Raw genomic sequence first — 5,979 nt, 5'->3', positions numbered from 1 at the left:
CCTTGGAGGGAGAGAGGGTGGAACCAGAACCCGAGACAGAGGGCACCAAGTTGACGAGGGGTCCCAGTGAGGGAGCGGGTGAGGATTCGACAGGTAGACTCGGGGTGTGAGCCAGAAGGGTCATTAGAGGAGTTACGGAGGTCTCAAAGAACCCCTCCCCCCCCGGGAGAGGTTGACCTATGTAGCGCCGGGAGAACAGGGTGTGATCTCTACCGCCCTGGGAAGTTATGTCATTGCTTTATGCACCTGGGTTGGGTTTTGTGTTTTGCATGGAGCATTGGTGAACTCCTTTAATGTCATGAGGACATGACTTTATTTGGTGGGGGGAGAGTGTAAGGAGTTTCTTCTTTTATGTTACTGCGAAAATGGCTTCTTTGTTATAATAAAAATGGCTATTCTATAATAATAACTGCGATGTAAGGAGTTCTCTCTCTGCTTGTTTGGGTTATATTATTAATAAGAGAGGGAACAAAATAATGAGTGTCCACGTTATTCTTTTTGTGGGTGATAGTCTGTCTCATATGGCTGGGAACCGTGTGGTTTGGCGGGGTTTTTGGGAAGAGATCAGGAGAAGAAGGACGTGCTGGATGCGCTCTGGTCGACCACCATGGTTGATCCTGAACAGCGGGTCGAGGGGGTCGGAGGGAATTAGCCTCGTGGAAAAAGAGGACCCCGTTAATTGAGCTCCAACAGTTGTGCACGAAGTGGTTGAAGTCTGATAAGTTTGGCGCCTTTTACTTTCCCTTTTATATTGTATCTCTATTAATTACAGAGTTCCAGTAAGATTTATAAAGTGTAATCTGCAAACCGTACATTGTGTGCTGTCTGGATGTTTGATGTGTGAGTTTGTACCAGGCGGCATTACACAGCACCTACAGCAACACGGTTTGGCAGGTGGATGGGGTTTCCCCTAGATAAACACGAGCCGATAGACCTGAGCCTTACATGTGTGTTCGGAATGGCCATACCTATTATCCTGTAATATTAGATCCGGACGGGTACGAGGTATTGCCCCAACTCAATTAGTGGATTGGTCGTAATAGACTCCAAAACTGGATTAGGATTGTATTTATAATAATGTTTCATGATTTTGCATGTTAAAGCAAGATTTTGGTGAAAGATGTTTGTCACTTGATTGTACCTGTGTAAGACTGAATTAAACTGCTGCAGGATACTGTAATGTGTGGGATATTTTCTGGTTTCACATGGCATATTCTACTTTTATCGTCTTGAATTTGTTAGTTTTTTATTGTGCATTTTTTGATGTCATGTCTTAACCACCTGGTCCTGTATTACATAGAATATAGAATAGTACAGCACAGTACAGGCCCTTCGGCCCACAATGTTGTGCCGACCCTCAAACCCTGCCTCCCATATAAGCCCCCACCTTAGATTCCTCCATATACCTGTCTAGTAGTCTCTTAAACTTCACTAATGTATCTGCCTCCACCACTGACTCAGGCAGTGCATTCCACGCACCAACCACTCTCTGAGTAAAAAACATTCCTCTAATATCCGCCTTGAACTTCCCACCCCTTACCTTAAAGCCATGTCCTCTTGTATTGAGCAGTGGTGCCCTGGGGAAGAGGCGCTGGCTATCCACTCTATCTATTCCTCTTATTATCTTGTACACCTCTATCATATCTGCTCTCATCCTCCTTCTCTTCAAAGAGTAAAGCCTTAGCTCCCTTAATCTCTGATCATAATGCATACTTTCTAAACCAGGCAGCATCCTGGTAAATCTCCTCTGCACCCTTTCCAATGCTTCCACATCCTTCCTATAGTGAGGTGACCAGAACTGGACACAATACTCCAAGTGTGGCCTAACCAGAGTTTTATAGAGCTGCATCATTACATCGCGACTCTTAAACTCTATCCCTCAACTTATGAACGCTAACACCCCATAAGCTTTCTTAACTACTCTATCCACCTGTGAGGCAACTTTCAGGGATCTGTGGATATGTACCCCGAGATCCCTCTGCTCCTCCACACTACCAAGTATCCTGCCATTTACTTTGTACTCTGCCTTGGAGTTTGACCTTCCAAAGTGTACCACCTCACACTTCTCCGGGTTGAACTCCATCTGCCACTTCTCAGCCCACTTCTCCATCCTATCAATGTCTCTCTGCAATCTTTGACAATCCTCTACACTATCTACAACACCACCAACCTTTGTGTCGTCTGCAAACTTGCCAACCCACCCTTCTACCCCCACATCCAGGTCGTTAATAAAAATCACAAAAAGTAGAGGTCCCAGAACAGATCCTTGTGGGACACCACTAGTCACAATCCTCCAATCTGAATGTACTCCCGCCACCACCACCCTCTGCCTTCTGCAGGCAAGCCAATTCTGAATCCACCTGGCCAAACTTCCCTGGATCCCATGCCTTCCAACTTTCCAAATAAGCCTACCGTGTGGAACCTTGTCAAATGCCTTACTAAAATCCATACAGATCACATCCACTGCACTACCCTCATCTATATGCCTGGTCACCTCCTCAAAGAACTCTATCAGGCTTGTTAGACACGATCTGCCCTTCATAAAGCCATGCGGACTGTCCCTGATCAGACCATGATTCTCTAAATGCCTATAGATCCTATCTCTGAGAATCTTTTCCGACAGCTTTCCCACCACAGACGTAAGGCTCACTGGTCTACAGTTACCCGGACTATCCCTACTACCTTTTTCGAACAAGGGAACAACATTCGCCTCCCTCCAATCCTCCGGTACCATTCCCGTGGACAACGAGGACATAAAGATCCTAGCCAGAGGCTCAGCAATCTCTTCTCTCTCCTCGTGGAGCAGCCTGGGGAATATTCCGTCAGGCCCCGGGGACTTATCTGTCCTAATGTATTTTAACAACTCCAACACCTCCTCTCCCTTAATATCAGCATGCTCCAGAACATCAACCTTACTCATATTGACCTCACCATCATCAAGTTCCCTCTCACTGGTGAATACCGAAGAGAAGTATTCATTGAGGACCTCACTCACTTCCACAGCCTCCAGGCACATCTTCCCACCTTTATCTCTAATCGGTCCTACCTTCACTCCTGTCATCCTTTTTTTCTTCACATAACTGAAGAATGCCTTGGGGTTTTCCTTTACCCTACTCGCCAAGGCCTTCTCATGCCCCCTTCTTGGTCTTCTCAGCCCCTATTTAAGCTCCTTTCTTGCTTCCCTATATTCCTCAATAGACCCATCTGATCCTTGCTTCCTAAACCTCACGTATGCTGCCTTCTTCCTCCTGACTAGATTTTCCACCTCACTTGTCACCCATGGTTCCTTCACCCTACCATTCTTTATCTTCCTCACCGGGACAAATTTATCCCTTACATCCCGCAGGAGATCTCTAAACATCGACCACATGTCCATAGTACATTTCCCTGCAAAAACATCATCCCAATTCACACCCGCAAGTTCTAGCCTTATAGCCTCATAATTTGCCTTTCCCCAATTAAAAATTTTCCTGTCCTCTTTGATTTTATCCTTTTCCATGATAATTATAAAGGCTAGGGAGCGGTGGTCACTGTCCCCCAGATGCTCACCCACTGAGAGATCTGTGACCTGACCCGGTTCATTACCTAGTACTAGATCTAGTATGGCATTCCCCCTGGTCGGCCTGTCCACATACTGTGACAGGAATCCATCCTGGACACACTTAACAACTTCTGCTCCATCTAAACCCTTGGAACTAATCAGGTGCCAATCAATATTAGGGAAGTTAAACTCACCCATGATAACAACCCTGTTATTTTTGCACCTTTCCAAAATCTGTCTCCCAATCTGCTCCTCTGTATCTCTGCTGCTACCAGGGGGCCTATAGAATACCCCCAGTAGAGTAACTGCTCCCTTCCTGTTCCTGACTTCCACCCATATTGACTGAAAAGAGGATCCTGCTCCATTACCCACCCTTTCTGTTGCTGTAATAGTATCCCTGACCAGTAATGCCACCCCTCCTCCCCTTTTTCCGCCCTCTCTATCCCTTTTAAAGCACTGAAATCCAGGAATATTGAGAATCCATTCCTGCACTGGTGCCAGCCAAGTCTCTGTAACGGCGCTACATCATAATTCCATGTATGTATTACTACAATGAAAAGTTCTGTTTCTGGGAAGACGTCTCCAACTTTGAGCCAGTCTTTGGACGCTTTCTCGTTAACACCTAGTCTGCTCAGATCGTGGGAATTTCATCCATGGACGGTTATGCTCACCCGTTGGCTAACTCTTTCTTCTATAGCAGTGTTTGCCAACCTTTTTAGCCCATAGCCCTCCTGAAGCACCTTCATACTTTCCAACGCCCCTCTTAGGCCCAGTATACTCTCCATTGCCCCGCAATGTAAAAACACAGCTACCATATGCTAACATGAGAAAAACATTCTGCTTTAACTTCTTATTTGTCTTTAAACCTAGATTTCACAGCACCTGCCTGCTGCACGGTAACTGTGGGATGTTGACGTTAAATGACACAATAGACTTACAATTTCATTTTCATAAATTCAACTAAACCAGCATGGCAACCGGTCATGGGTACATGGATGCCAGGGGTATGGTGATATGGTCCCGGTGGAGGTTGCTGGAACTCGGCAGATTGATGGGTTGGCACAGACTAGATTAGCTGAATGGCATTATTCCATGCTGTAGTGCTCTCTGACTCTAATGTCTGCACAAACTCTTTCTGAAGCCTAGGGTGCACACCATTTGTCTGGGAGTCTTATCTACCTTCAGACCTTTCAGCTTCCAAAGGACATTTTCTCCTTAGTAATAGCATCAATAGTCACTTCTGCCCCTGATGCTTTTTAACGATCGGCACTTTTGTGGGAAAAAAAAAGTGCGAAGTCAGGGTAAGGAACGTAGGGGGGATTGCGGAAGAAGAAGTACAAGGTGGGAGGTCAAGGGTGAAACTGGAGATAGGAGGGGTGGTGTAGGGTGAAGTAAAATATCTCCTCAGGATATATTTTCTGTAATGAAACCAGGATTCAGCACTCCATGCCGACATGTGTAAAACTAATAAGTACGCACCACTAAACTTAAATGAAAACACAATTGAGAAAAATGAAGAAATGGTCACTATGGAAGATCAAGTTTACCACTCGTGTCCCCTCATAGAGACATCCAGGGATCTGAGCAGACAAGTTCCTCACAAACTGAGAAATGATTATGCCTTGCGATGCCTGCACCTCAAGTTTTATCAGCTAGAGATGAGAAACAATGATTATTAAACTCTCTATAGATGGATGATTACTAGACATAATGTCTTGCCTCCAGAACTGCCCGTGGCAATGAATTCCACAGATTCACCACCCTCTGCCTAATCTCATCTTTGTTCCAAAAAGGACAACCCTCTGCTCCTTGCCCCATGGGTTCTTTTACCTTCAGTGCTCTAATTAACTCCTGTTCATTGCACCACACCACATCAAGAAGAGTTGATCCCCATCTGGGCTCAACCAGGAGCTGCTCTAAAAAGCCATCTTGTGGGGATTTGAGGGATTCTCCCTCTTGGGATCCAGCACCAACCTGATTTTCCCAAAATATCTGAATGACTATCTTCCATGACTACTGTTGCACTGCCCTTTCGGCCAGCATTTTCCATCTCCTGTTGTAAGTTGTGGACGATATACATACTACTGTTTGGGGTCTCTAGATAACTCCCATCAGAGTCTTTTCATCCTTGCTGTTCCTTAGTTCTTCCCACAATGACTCAACACCTTCCAACCTCATGTCACCTTTCTGATGATTTGATTTTATTTTTTACCAACAGAGCCACAGCACCCTCTCTGCCTACCTGCATCTCCTTTCCAGAAACACACAAGTCTACGGGACACAAGAGATACTGCAGATGCTGGAAGTCTAGAGCCATACACACAAAGCGCTGGAGGAGCTCAGCAGGCCAGGCAGCATCCATCAGTGGCAATCAACGTTTTGGCCCAGGTATCTGTAATATTAACAGGCAAAGAAAATAGCACAGAAACGAAAAAAAA

The sequence above is a fragment of the Mobula hypostoma genome, chromosome 4 (genome assembly GCF_963921235.1).
Source record: "Mobula hypostoma chromosome 4, sMobHyp1.1, whole genome shotgun sequence".
Lineage (NCBI taxonomy): Eukaryota > Metazoa > Chordata > Chondrichthyes > Myliobatiformes > Myliobatidae > Mobula > Mobula hypostoma.
This window is presented reverse-complemented; position numbering follows the sequence as displayed.